General features: G+C 47.1%; 1 long non-coding RNA gene across 1 annotated transcript in view; it reads right to left on the reverse strand.

Annotated features, from left to right (window-relative positions):
- LOC139764826 (uncharacterized) overlaps nt 1-15,467 on the reverse strand; it is a 735,103-nt gene that overhangs the window by 435,071 nt on the left and 284,565 nt on the right. The window contains exon 2 of the long non-coding RNA XR_011716481.1: nt 14,114-14,175. This is a non-coding gene — a long non-coding RNA (uncharacterized lncRNA). The remainder of the gene's footprint in view (nt 1-14,113; nt 14,176-15,467) is intronic.

The raw sequence follows: 15,467 nt of genomic DNA on the forward strand, positions 1-15,467 counted from the left end.
ACAGGGAAGGGTACAAGTGTAGAGAGATAGCAGGGGAAGGTACATCTATACAGCAGATGAGTACCACTGTGGTGGAATGGAGGATATAAGCAGTGGTACATGAGAGGAGTGTGACTGCAGAGGAACGGCAGTGGAAAAGAAGGCGATAAGTGGATATTTAGGAAGAGAAGAATACGAGGGAAAAAGGTGGAAAAGTGAAGTTGTGGAAGAGGAAGCACAGTAGAAGGGATACACAGGGCACATGGAAAGAGGAAGAGACCCACTTACTACGAGAAACAGATGAGGTAATAAAGGAGGGGAGAGCAGAGGGGCAGGATGACGTAGGAGTTATAGAGACAAGATGGACGAACGAACGGAGGAAAGCGAGATAAAGGAGAATAAGACATGAGGTCCAGCTCCCAGGTCAACCCGGGTCAAGAGTGGGGGAGGTTACCAGTTACCAGGTCACACCAGACACGACTCTCCCAGCCTGGTAACAAGGAGAGGACCTGTATGACGAAGGACACAATCATACAAACATAACGAGATAACTAGCAATCCCAACCTCATTAGCATCCCCCCATAATTACTTTCACCTTTCCAAATTTACGTGGCTTACGATTATATTACCCCATGCTCAGGGTAATACGACGAGAGAAGAGAAGAGTGGGTGCGGGGGAGGTGGTATAAAAGTGCGATATCATACTCGTAATACATTAGATATTCGTCTTATTTTAATTAAGGACGGACGTGTGTGCGATGGCTACGGACACACCAGGGGTGTAAGGCAAGCTCGTACAATCATACGACCCGGAAAACTCATTCTCCCTCGGGAAATCTTCCGTCCTGGTCCGTGGCCTTGCGAGATGTTGAGTTACGTCAGCAGTAAGACGTGGGGGGGTCGGTGTGGTGGTGAGGGAGGAGGGGGAGGGCCAGCTACCGTGGAGGGAGGGAGGAAGGGTGAGACAGTGGAAGGGAGGGTACTAGGGAGAAAGGAGTGCTATTTGGTGTGATCTGGGGGAGGAGAAAGGAGGGAACATGTGGGAGAATGGAGGGTAGAAGAAGAAGGGGGAGAGAGAGAGAGAGAGAGAGAGAGAGAGAGAGAGAGAGAGAGAGAGAGAGAGAGAGAGAGACAACAAGGAACAGCGTAAGGCAGAGGAGACAGTAGGGAGGAGCTGCGTAAAGAAAAGGAAAGAGAGGGTGGAATGGAAGAGAGAGGGAGAGAGAGAGAGAGAGAGAGAGAGAGAGAGAGAGAGAGAGAGAGAGAGAGAGAGAGAGAGAGAGAGAGAGAGAGAGAGAGAAGAGAAAGAGAGTAGAACTGGAGGAGAATACGACGACTGCAGGCAGGGACGGAGAGACAGAATGGACAGATACAGAGATAAGAAGCACTGAGACCCACACGAGAGAAGTGGACAAGATAAAGCCAGAGGAACTAATGAGAGATGAGAGAGATAGATTTACCAAGAATACTGGCTGGCCAACCATGGCGAGGGAGGATATGACGAGCCAGACGTAATAAACACCATCAGAAATCACAGAGAAGGAGAGGCAGAAAGATGGATTAGAAGGAAGGGGCATGTAGGAGTCTCCGGATGCAGAGATGGAGCGCCCTAGAAGGCATCGCCATTGCATGGTGGGGATGGAAGGGCTTGAGAGTGTGTGTACGGATGCCTGGATGGACGAAGGATGGTGCAAGAGGAACGGAACAAAGGAGGGGCACTGGGGGACACACACACACATGGAAGGCACCTGTCGGTGGTACAAAGACGAGAGAGTGTTTGATTTTTTCAGAGGGATGTCTGGTGGTGTGGTGGTGGTAGTGGTTAAGACGGAGTTGAAAAGGCTCATTTCAGAGGGTTTATATGGAGTCTGGGATAGAAATGTCCATTTTATGTTGACAGTGTCGGGGTCTTACACTATTTTGTTGTCCTCCATCCCCAGCCCAGTTCAGCTCGCCAATACTGCCTTCTCCTGCTTCCCTCTTTAGCTACCCTCCAGTCCTGCTCATCCTGCCATGTCCTTCACTGCTCCTCTCACAGCTTCCCTCCACTCTCATCACCTCCTACCACCCTCCACTCTCATCACCTCCTACCACCTCCTACCACCCTCCACCACTTCAGCAGACGGCCCTATCCACTCTCTATCACCCTCCACCACTTCAACAGACGGCCCTATCCACTCTACCACCCTCCACCACTTCAGCAGACGGCCCTATCCACTCTACCACCTTCCACCACTTCAGCAAAGACGGCCCTATCCACTCTCTATCACCATCCACCACTTCAATAGACGGCCCCTATCCACTATAAAATCCTCCACCACTTCAGCAGACGGCCCTATCCACTCTCTATCACCATCCACCACTTCAACAGACGGCCCTATCCACTCTACCACCCTCCACCACTTCAGCAGGCACGGCCCTATCCACTCTACCACCCTCTATCACTTCAGTAGACGGACCTATCCACTCTACCACCCTCCACCACTTCAGCAGACGGCCCTATCCACTCTCTACCACCCTCCACCACTTCAGCAGACGGCCCTATCCACTCTACCACCCTCCAGCACTTCAGCAGCGGGCCCTATCCACTCTACCACCCTCTATCACTTCAGTAGACGGACCTATCCACTCTCCCACCCTCCACCACTTCAGCAGACGGCCCTATCCACTCTCTACCACCTTCCACCACTTCAGCAGACGGCCCTATCCACTCTCTATCACCCTCCACCTCTTCAACAGACGGCCCTATCCACTCTACCACCCTCCACCACTTCAGCAGACGGCCCTATCCACTCTACCACCTTCCACCACTTCAGCAGACGGCCCTATCCACTCTCTATCACCATCCACCACTTCAACAGACGGCCCCTATCCACTATACCATCCTCCACCACTTCAGCAGACGGGCCCTAGCCACTCTACCACCCTCCACCACTTCAGCAAAGACGGCCCTATCCACTCTCTACCACCCTCTACCACTTCAGTAGACGGACCTATCCACTCTACCACCCTCCAGCACTTCAGCAGCGGGCCCTATCCACTCTACCACCCTCCACCACTTCAGCAGACGGCCCTATCCACTCTACCACCCTCCACCACTTCAGCCACATTCCCTCTCCCTGGTGCAAGGGGAAGGTGGTGGAGGGGGGAGGGGAGCCGCTGCCACTAACAAATAAGCTAACATCTCGCAACACTTGCAGACCCCACACTACCATTACCCACCCTGGTAAAGTCGACCAAAGAATGTGTAACGACGCTGTAAGTCCTCTCCACTCCTCTCCTCCCTCATAACAATTATTTTTCCTCCGCTGGGCGGACGAGGGAGGCCCAGCGCCACCACGCCATTACAAGCACCGACATTACAATGTACTTAACAGTAATCACAAAAAACCACAAAACCAGACAAATCCCACCACGCCAAACACCGACATTACAATGTACTTAAAAGTAATCACAAAAAACCACAAAACCAGATAAATCAAACTAACTAGAAAGTCATTTAAGGATAACTAAACAGCTCTTGAGATAAAAGATGGTTTTAAGTAGTTGAGTTCATGTAGAAGGAAAGTGAATCATTGGGGCCCAACTATTTAAGAATTTGAATTGGAATATGTAAACAGGCAATCATCTTATCTATGGACGGTGTAGAGATAACAAGCCGAGGCTAACAGGCTCTGAACTATTCACCAGTGACTATTCGAACAGTGAAATGAACAGTGAGGCCGACAGTGAAAACTGGACGAGCGATAACACATAGTTGGATCATTAAAGGCACAATGACACGACCTAACTATAATAGCTAGTTACATCGTCTGTCCTACACAGGTCACAGGATGAACTACCTCAGTGTACCAGGGCACATGACCTTGCCTCACCCTACCTCAGTGTACCAGGGCACATGACCTAGCCTCACCCTACCTCAGTGTACCAGGGCACATGACCTAGCCTCACCCTACCTCAGTGATGACCTAGCCTCACCCGACCTCAGTGTACCAGGGCACGTGGCACGTCTTACCACCCCTACAATAGCTCCGGAGGTCATAACGCCACGATCGTAAACGCACACCTGGGTTAACTTCGTGTGATCCACCTCCTGTATTATGTACTCTGGGGGATAGAGGGAAGCCATGGATGGGGCGGGAGGGTGACATCGGAGATGGGGATGGGGAAATGGGAATGAAATGGTCTTTCAAAGGGTCGTGTTTCTCTGCCCAGGTCAGATTTCCTATTCTTTATGTTAACCGAGACGACACGGCGAACTGAACCCGTGATCTACGTCATCTTATTAACGCTATATATATATATATATATATATATATATATATATATATATATATATATATATATATATATATATATATATATATATATATTCTAGCCTAAGGCAGGCACCCATTTTCATCGACAAACGCCAAAGAGTGGATGAACGGCTGGGTTGCCTGTGGACCGATTGCCGGAACCAGGATTCGAACCTACTGCCACGCTCGACCCTAGTGTAGCTGAGGCGACGAGTCTACCGGCGCGCGCGCGCGCGCGAGCGATAGCATGAAGAACAGTTAGGTTTTGTCGTGAACCACAGACGGTTGTGGTACATGGAAACTCACATCTTCATGATTTTAAACACTTCACAAGGATCTCCCTATATTCCCTAGTTCAGTCTGTCTTACTCATTCATCATTCATATCTCCTATCTACTTTTTTTTCTAAGTTCATTATGTCTGTAGTAGTAACTCACTTATTAAATGAGACATTAATGTCTTTTTAATAAGTTTCTGGGACACACACACTACCTCAGAGTGCCTGCCAATTCTGTGCATCCACATCATCATCTCTTACTTCATCCTTTACGTAAGAGTAATGCAATAAAACATATCAACATAATCTGGGTCATTTTTCACAACCAATATAGCGAGCAACGTATTCTGATAGTCGACAGAAAATATGAAATTCCTTCCTCGGTCCTTAATATTACTACCTCCCGTTTTCTTCCTGTCTGGCCAGACTGTTCAAACAGCTGGCTGGGGTGAGGGTGGTCACTGTCTCCAACATGGTTATGGTGCCTGACGGTCGTCTGATGTCTTCATCAATTCCCAGTGGTTATCACCTGATGTGGTTCTCATTCTAATTGGGTTTATCCCCAAATAGGAATTGGCTTCACTGGTACTTGAACTTGAAATAGGAATTGGCTTCACTGGTACTTGAACTTGAAATACGAATTGGCTTTAACAATACTCTAAACCTGATAAAGGATTAGTTACACAGATACTTTAGCTTCACGGAGCCACTGATTATTCTTGATTCATTAATATCAAATAGGAATTGGTTGTACTGATACATCAACCCCAAATTGGAATTGGTTCCACGAATCTTCTAACCTCAAATAAGAATTTGTTTCACTAATCCAATAATCCCAATAAAAGATTGGTTTTACAGGCACTTAAACCCTCAACATGGGTTACTTCCACTGATACAATAACCGCAAATAGGCACTGTCAACACTGACACATTAACCCGAAATATGCATTGTCTACACTGATACATTATCCGCAAATAGGCATTGTCTACACTGTTACATTAAGCCCAAATAGGCATCGTCTACACTGACACATTAACCCCAAATAGGCATTGTCTACACTGATACATTATCCGCAAATAGGCATTGTCTACACTGACACATTAAGCCCAAATAGGCATTGTCTACACTGACACATCATCCCCCAAATAGGCATTGTCTACACTGACACATTAACCCCAAATAGGCATTGTCAACACTGACACATTAAGCCCAAATAGGCATTGTCAACACTGACACATTAACCCTAAATAGGCATTGTCAACACTGACACATTGACCCCTAATAGGCATTGTCTACACTGACACATTAACACCAAATAGGCATTGTCAACACTGACACATTAAGCCCAAATAGGCATTGTCAACACTGACACATTAACCCCAAATAGGCATTGTCAACACTGACACATTGACCCCTAATAGGCATTGTCAACACTGACACATTAACCCCAAATAGGCATTGTCAACACTGATACATTAACCCTAAATAGGCATTGTCTACACTGACACATTAACCCCAAATAGACAGTCTACACTGACACATTAACCCCAAATAGACAGTCTACACTGACACATTATCCCCCAAATAGGCATTGTCTACACTGATATAATAGCCCTAAATAGGCATTGTCAACACTGATACATTAACCCTAAATAGGGAACTGAAACTCTCATTGAAGTGACGCAAGGCGAGGATTCCTACCCAACATTACTTGAGTCAAAGATCTTACTGGCGGTCTGAGGATGTCTGTAGGATGTCTTGCAGGATGTGTGGGCGCGCGCGCGCGTGTAGGATGTGTCAGCCAGCGAGCGGTAGGAACGCCAGGTGTGTCCCTCCGTCGACAGCGTGAAGGATAGCGTGTAATTGCCAGGTGCTAGGTAATTACCGGCCAGTAATTAACCTGCGTCAGTGATTAGTCTGGTCGTCCGAACCCTTCGCGAGATAGTCTGAGTTTACCGTGCCACTCAGGGTGGGTGGTGTAGCCTGTTTCTGATGGGCAGCGTTCGATGGTATGGCCCGGGGGAGGATACTCAGGATATGATGGGGAAGACACGGCTGGTTTACTGTAAACTCCACCCGCACACGACTGGTTTACGATAAACTCCACCCGCAGACGACTGGCTTACGGTAAACTCCACCCATAGACGACTGGCTTACGGTAAACTCAACCCACAGACGACTGGTTTGCCGTAAACTCCACCCACAGACGACTGGTTTGCCATAAATTCCATCATAGACGACTAGTTTACGGTAAACTCCACCCGCAGACGACTGGCTTACGGTAAACTCCACCCATAGACGACTGGTTTACCATAAACTCCACCCGCAGACGACTGGCTTACGGTAAACTCCACCCACAGACGACTGGTTTACCGTAAACTCCACCCACAGACGACTGGTTTACCATAAACCCCACCCACAGACGACTGGTTTACCGTAAACTCAGTCTCACGGGCCACTGTACCATGAACACCTGGGTTTACATGTAGATCAAGACGGGTGTGGGGGCAGTAAACCCGCATTGTTCCAACGGTGTACCGAGCCCTGAGTTTCCTCTGCCGTTACATCTGACTGATAGAGAAAAATGGAATGTTGTTGGTCATAAAACCCTGCATCCTGCGGTCTCTCACTTGAAAGAAAACGAGGTGCGCGGTGGTTGATGGTACATTAGCTGATTGAAGACCTTACGACCCTTATTTTTGCGGTGGATGTCATCATCCATTCCCTATGCATCTGTTGACCTGAGACTTAAGTCGGTCACTGACCAGGACATGCCCCCGCCAGCTACAGCCTCCCCTCAGTGCCCAACAGTGAAAAGTTATATTCTGTATTTCACTACTGGACCCTACACTCGCCCCCCGTATATCATAAAGTCAGTAATATTAGTATCAGTGCATAATATCCTTTTTAACAGGACGACATTCTGTAATAAGGGTAGGACGTCTTCCCAGGATCCAAATACGTTCTTCCCAAGGATCCAAGACGTACTTGTCCCTGATAACTGGATAACTGGATAACTGGATAACTGAGGCCCGCTCTGGTCCACCACGAAATATCTATCTTTAATCAAAAGTGCATGTGGCCTCGGGCGTGGAATGCGTGCTCACTTGCCTGTATGATCCGTGTGTCTGCAAGACCGGGTGGATTCTGAGGGATTAAATGAGGAAAGGTAAGTTGATGGACCTGGGAGAGAGAGAGGGGTTTTCAGGGAGAGTAATTAAGACGTGTCAGGTGAGGGTGACACAAAGGCGAAGGGTGACTGTGTGTGGGGTGAACCCTGGGGCAGGTGTGGGAACAGGACAGGTCGGTATAAGGTGTTGAGAGGACTGTATTATAACCACTCCTCTAACTGAGAGAAAGGTACGTAGGCAAATGCGGGCGAACGAAATGTGTTAACGATGTAGTGAGGAGATGCAAGAGCGATACACAGGTGACAGTTACGGGCGTACGGACGATAAAGGGAGGAGACAGAATGAGTAGTGACAGATATATCATAATGGTTTACCCGAAGATGCTGATAATCGAGAACATGTGGATAATATGTGCGACAATGTGTGGGTGATTAACGGAATGCATATACATCTATAGGTATCATAGTTACAGGAGGACGAGGGTAGAGGAAGCGAGGTTGTAGTATTGGCGGATGGGAAAGTAGAAAATAATGGGATAAGGAATAGGAAGTTATTACAATTAAGGGAGCGAGAAGAGCAGTAGCGTAATGGTGAGGGGAAAGAGAAATGGGCACGAATGAGGTTGTAAATGTAAGGGGGTGAAAGGGTGGAGGTATGATAGCCATGTTAGTCATTAAGTGAGATGGTTCCTCAATAGTCTGTACAGAAGACAAGGGGAAATAAAGTACGATATGGACGGATGAGAAATAGACCCACTTCGTATGATGGCTGAGACATGTGAAAATAGACCCACTTTGTATGATGACTGAGACGTGTGGAAATAGACCCACTTTATATGATGACTGAGTCATGTGAAAATAGACCCACTTGTATGATGACTGAGACATGTGAAAATAGACCCACTTGTATGATGACTGAGACATGTGAAAATAGACCCACTTTGTATAATGACTGAGACATGTGAAAATAGACCCACTTTGTATAATGACTGAGACATGTGTAAACAGACCCACTTTGTATAATGACAGAGACATGTGAACATAGACCCACTTTGTATGATGACTGAGACATGTGAACATAGACCCACTTTGTATGATGACAGAGTTATGTGAAAAAGACGATGTGAAACAGAGATCAATCATCCCCATTTCCGATGAGCAAAGACAACAGGAAGGGGAGGTGAATGCTGCCCACATTCCACTCTCTCGACACAGATTATCGTGATTAGATTAAGAATAAAACTCACGCATCCGATTGTTATGAATCCAGGGAAGGTGTGTCATAGCGTCGACAAGAAATACCCTGGGAAATCCTCACTATGTGCAAGGTGTGTACATAAAACTGTTGAATGCTGCTAAGAGCATTTATAATGGACGTGATATTTACATGAGAGTGGAAGGAAGTATGAGTGAGCGGTTTTAAATAATGGGTGAGAGAGAGAGAGAGGGAGTGTGTGTGTGTGTGTGTGTGTGTGTGTGTGTGTGTGTGTGTGTGTGTGTGTGTGTGTGTGTGTGTGTGTGTACTACGACAATGATTGTCAGACGTGGTTTATGGAGGGGACACGGCGTGTGGTTGGGAGCCTGGTGGAGTGACTGTGGTGTGTCCTGGTGAATCGTAGCGCCACAGTTGTGTGTCGTTAGGTGAATCACAAGAGGGAGTTGTAGAGTACTGTGGTCGCTATGATGATGATGTGTGTGTGTAGGGAGGCAGGAGGTGGAGGAACAAGAGAGTGAATACAAGAAAGTAAAGTCCGAGTCCAGCAGAGAAATGGCCACACACACGCAGTAGACAGAGAAAGCATTAGAAAAGAAATGGCCACACACACACAGAAGACAGAGAGAGCATTAGAAAAGTACTGGACACTCACAGTAGACAGAAAGAGCATTAGAAAAGAAATGGACACTCACAGTAGACAGAGAAAGCATTAGAAAAGAAATGGCCACACACACAGTAGACAGAGAGAGCATTAGAAAAGTACTGGACACTCACAGTAGACAGAGAGAGCATTAGAAAAGTACTGGACACTCACACAGTAGACAGAGAAAGCATTAGAAAAGAAATGGCCACACACACAGTAGACAGAGAGAGCATTAGAAAATAAATGGCCACACACACACAGTAGACAGAGAGAGCATTAGAAAATAAATGGCCACACACACAGTAGACAGAGAGAGCATTAGAAAAGTACTGGACACTCACACAGTAGACAGAGAAAGCATTAGAAAAGAAATGGCCACACACACAGTAGACAGAGAGAGCATTAGAAAAGTACTGGACACTCACAGTAGACAGAGAGAGCATTAGAAAAGTACTGGACACTCACAGTAGACAGAGAGAGCATTAGAAAAGTACTGGACACTCACAGTAGACAGAGAAAGCATTAGAAAAGAAATGGCTACACACACGCAGTAGACAGAGAAAGCATTAGAAAAGAAATGGCCACACATACACAGAAGACAGAGAGAGCATTAGAAAAGAAATGGCCACACACACAGTAGACAGAGAAAGCATTAGAAAATAAATGGCCACACACACAGTAGACAGAGAGAGCATTAGAAAAGTACTGGACACTCACAGTAGACAGAGAGAGCATTAGAAAATAAATGGCCACACACACAGTAGACAGAGAGAGCATTAGAAAAGTACTGGACACTCACAGTAGACAGAAAGAGCATTAGAAAAGAAATGGCCACACACACAGTAGACAGAGAGAGCATTAGAAAAGTACTGGACACTCACAGTAGACAGAGAGAGCATTAGAAAAGAAATGGGCACACACACAGTAGACAGAGAGAGCATTAGAAAAGTACTGGACACTCACAGTAGACAGAGAGAGCATGAGAAAAGAAATGGCCACACACACAGTAGACAGAGAAAGCATTAGAAAAGAAATGGCCACACATAGTAGACAGAGAAAGCATTAGAAAAGAAATGGACACTCACAGTGAAAAGCGATGATACGGGAAAAGTATGAGATACGAAGGCACGTTCATAGAGGCGTGAGGGAGCGAGCCTGTAGCACTGTATGGCCAAGACAGGAAATGGAGAGGAAGCGCCTAAGGGACGGGCGGATGGCCGTCAATAAACAGGCGAAGGACAGAAGAAGTACGTCAGGTGAGGAAGAATGTCAGGGAGTCCTGAGTGAGGCTGGGTGGTGTGTGTGGGGGGCCGCGGGACCACTTCGCGTGTCGTGCCGAGAGTGTCAGGGGAAATGTTAGTCTCGCACGCACAATCTGTGTGTGGACGTCCTCTGACATGTGTATCTGTAGTAGCTGCCTTGTGGACATCCTCAGACGTGTGTACCTGTAGTGGCTACCTTGTGGACGTCCTCTGACATGTGTATCTGTAGTGACTACCTTGTGGACGTCCTCAGACGTGTGTACCTGTAGTGGCTGCCTTGTGCACGTCCTCAGACATGTGTATCTGTAGTGACTACCTTGTGGACGTCCTCAGACGTGTGTACCTGTAGTAGCTGCCTTGTGCACGTCCTCAGACGTGTGTACCTGTGGTGGCTGCCTTGCTCACGTCCTCAGACGTGTGTACCTGTAGTGGCTGCCATGTGGACGTCCTCAGACGTGTGTACCTGTAGTAGCTGCCTTGTGCACGTCCTCAGACGTGTGTACCTGTAGTGGCTACCTTGTGGGTGTCCTCAGACGTGTGTATCTGTAGTGGCTGCCTTGTGGACGTCCTCAGACGTGTGTACCTGTAGTGGCTGCCATGTGGACGTCCTCAGACGTGTGTACCTGTGGTGGCTGCCTTGTGGACGTCCTCAGACGTGTGTACCTGTAGTGGCTCCCATGTGGACGTCCTCAGACGTGTGTACCTGTGGTGGCTGCCTTGTGGACGTCCTCAGACATGTGTATCTGTAGTGACTATCTTGTGGACATCCTCAGACGTGTGTACCTGTCGTAGCTGCCTTGCTCACGTCCTCAGACGTGTGTACCTCTCTGGTGGCTGTCTTGTGGACGTCCTCAGACGTGTGTACCTGTGGTGGCTGTCTTGTGGACGTCCTCAGACGTGTGTACCAGTGGTGGCTGTCTTGTGGACGTCCTCAGACGTGTGTACCTGTGGTGGCTGTCTTGTGGACGTCCTCAGACGTGTGTACCAGTGGTGGCTGTCTTGTAGACGTCCTCAGACGTGTGTACCTGTAGTGGCTGCCTTGTGGACGTCCTCAGACATGTGTATCTGTAGTGGCTACTTTGTGGACGTCCTTAGACATGTGTATCTGTAGTGGCTACCATGTGGACGTCCTCAGACGTGTGTATCTGAGGTGGCTGTCTTGTGGACGTCCTCAGACGTGTGTACCTGAAGTGGCTGCCATGTGGACGTCCTCAGACGTGTGTATCTGTAGTGTGGCTACCTTGTGGACGTCCTCAGACGTGTGTACCTGTAGTAGCTGCCTCGTGCACGTCCTCAGACGTGTGTACCTGTAGTGGCTGCCTTGTGCACGTCCTCAGACATGTGTATCTGTAGTGACTACCTTGTGGACGTCCTCAGACGTGTGTACCTGTAGTAGCTGCCTTGTGCACGTCCTCAGACGTGTGTACCTGTAGTGGCTACCTTGTGGATGTCCTCAGACGTGTGTATCTGTAGTGGCTGCCTTGTGGACGTCCTCAGACGTGTGTACCTGTAGTAGCTGCCTTGCTCACGTCCTCAGACGTGTGTACCTCTCTGGTGGCTGCGCTGCAGACACTCTCAAGCCCCAACATCCAAACTGATAATTAGCCACAGGCTTACTCTCCAGGGGGAGCAAAGGGGGGCCGCCATTAATGGTAATGTTCCCCCAGCATGGCGGCGTCTTGTTACTGGGGCGTCTCCTCTTCCCAAAATGAAGCTTAATGGGGTTCGTGACATACTTTCACCTCCACATTGCATGGCACGCTCCACAGACATGAGAGGCGCGGGTCTCTGGTGAATAATGATAATAATAATCCTTCACTGGTGTACCATATCCGAGAGACGACGCTCCTCCCTGATAACATTCATTATAATCTATTGATAATTGGCTACGACGACCATCTACTGGTAGATCGCGACGACCGCCATCATAAGCAAACAATGCCTCCGACATCCAGGGTTCGAACCTGTGCCGAACCGTATAGGAACTGAGAGCAGGAACCCCTGAGCACGTCTTTACTCACAAATGAACATCGTAGAGGAACGCCTCTTTACGTTCCTTCAAATTTCATGTCCCCTTCACCGATCCCTCACGTTCCCCCAGTACAGATGAACGACACAAGTAGTTAAAAAGGTCTCACAACAAAGTCCCCAGTTTCTGCACTTGCCCCAGTACAGATGAAACAGCCCAGTAACCCACAGGTCCCCAGTACATCTGACCCCAGTGCCGCGCACTCCCCCTCACACACACACACACACACCTCAACACTTGAGCTTTTCTCACAATATCTAAACTTCATTATTTCAGTCCACCAATTCCAACCTCTCCATGCATTCTTTTTTTTTTTAACCTCGAGTCTCCCTCTTTCTAAGACTGGCAAGAAGTCTCAAAACTTCCTGGCTGAACCAAACCTTACCCAGAGAGATTAAACTGGTGGCCATTAGAAATACTTTCTCCCCCCCCCCCCCCCACCCCCGTAGTACTCGACTCTCTGGGGGTGGGTGGGGGGGGGGGACAATGAATGGGGTATAATTGTTGGCAGATCATCAAACAATGTGGCGGTAATGATGCCAAAGCCACCAGACCAGACGAAGATCTGGGATCTCATCATCCCACAACTGGGAGTTGGGTTGGGACTTCACACACACACACACACACACACACACACACACACACACACACACACACACAAACCCCAGGGTTAGGATAGGATGGGATGTGTGTGTGTGTGTGTGTGTGTGTGTGTGTGTGTACAAGGTTAAGAGACGGGGCAAAACAGGTGTAAAACTCTCTCCCTATAACACACAGATCAATAACCACAAAGTAATAACACACATTACATTTTCTACATACATAACTGATGACGTAGACAGTTAACAACTGCTCTTCTTCAACGGATGGAGGACAGAGCGACCTCAGACCAATTAACATGAAATTAAGCAAGAAATTTACAGGAAAATACAGAGGGAAACCTTTACAGTTTAAGAGTGTGGGGGGATGACAAGGATAAAGTACATAACAAAATGGAATGTGAACAACATACACAAGTTTAGAACTTGTTTACCAGAGGTGAAAGTTCAAGAGATGGGGCCCCAGGGGCGAGCAACGCCCTCCCCCCGTACATTACAAGAGATGGGGGGGGCCCACCAGTGTACTACTCCCTCCCCGTACAGTACAAGAGATGGGGGCCCCACCAGAGTGTAGAACTCTCTCCCCGTACAGTACAAGAGATGGGGGCCCCACCAGAGTGTACAGCTCCCTCTTCGTACAGTACAGGAGACGGGGGCCCAAGTTGAAATATGACTTACCTGCGTGTAGGACAGACGACTGACCTCCACGTTCAGGTCAAGACAGCTGGCTGGCAGGTGACCTGTGGAAGATAATATGGATAAGCAAAACAGTACTGTATTAACAATAACAGCAAGATAACCTGCGTCAATAATAACAGTAAGTTAAGTAATTGGGTCAACAGTTAGATAACTAATTGGGTCAACAGTTAGATAACTAATTGGGTCAACAGTAAGATAACTAATTGGGTCAACAGTAGGATAACTAATAGCTCAACAGCAAGATAACTAATTGGGTCAACAGTAATGTAACTAATTGGGTGAACAGTAAGGTAACTAATTGGGTCAACAGTAAGATAACTAATTGGGTCAACACAAGGATAACTAATAACTCAACAGCAAGATAACTAATTGGGTGAACAGTAATGTAACTAATTGGGTGAACAGTAAGGTAACTAATTGAGTCAACAGCAAGATAACTAATTGGGTCAACAGTGACCATATATATATATATATATATATATATATATATATATATATATATATATATATATATATATATATATATATATATATATATAAACCTCAAAGTCCAGATAAAATCTATGAAAATCGTAGGTTGGAGTTGATTCATCCTAGCAGCCGCCAGGTAGGAAGAGTAACGTGTTGTTTACCATTTGATCGGGATCACATTTCCGTCCGTGTGATAACGAGACACTTCGGGAAATTCTAAATAAATGCGGGAGTGCGTGTGTGTGTGGGGGGGGCGGGGCCCCGTGAAGCCTTAGTGAACGACCATTTTTCGCTGTGAAATATGAACTGGGGTCGCTCTCGTCAAAGAAAATTAAATATTTCACGTGGGTCGAGTGGAAATTCCATGGCCAGAGAACCGGGTTCCCCCACCGTATTTATTGCATTTTTTATCCAGGGCAGTAATTAATATTAGAACTAAACAATGGTTTCCTTTAGGGAATTAAACAGACAAAGATACGTTAAGCTTGACTTTTTTAAAGCATAATAAATGGACGTGTCTATTTTTTTTTATTATTATTATTTCCTTCTTTTTTTATGCACTTCCAAAGTAAAAAAAAAAATTTCATGATCAGTTAATACCTTGTGTGTGGAAAACATGAGTTATTACTCTCTCTCTCTCTCTCTCTCTCTCTCTCTCTCTCTCTCTCTCTCTCTCTCTCTCTCTCTCTCTCTCTCTCACAGACACATACACACACACATCATCATCAATTCAAATCTTGCGGTTGGAATGGCTCTCTCTCTCTCTCTCTCTCTCTCTCTCTCTCTCTCTCTCTCATATGACCGGACAGGTTCGTTCTATGAGACGAATCTCTCTCTCTTAAGACAGGAAAGAAAAGAAAAA

The sequence above is a fragment of the Panulirus ornatus genome, chromosome 51 (assembly GCF_036320965.1).
Source record: "Panulirus ornatus isolate Po-2019 chromosome 51, ASM3632096v1, whole genome shotgun sequence".
NCBI classification, from domain to species: Eukaryota; Metazoa; Arthropoda; class Malacostraca; order Decapoda; family Palinuridae; genus Panulirus; species Panulirus ornatus.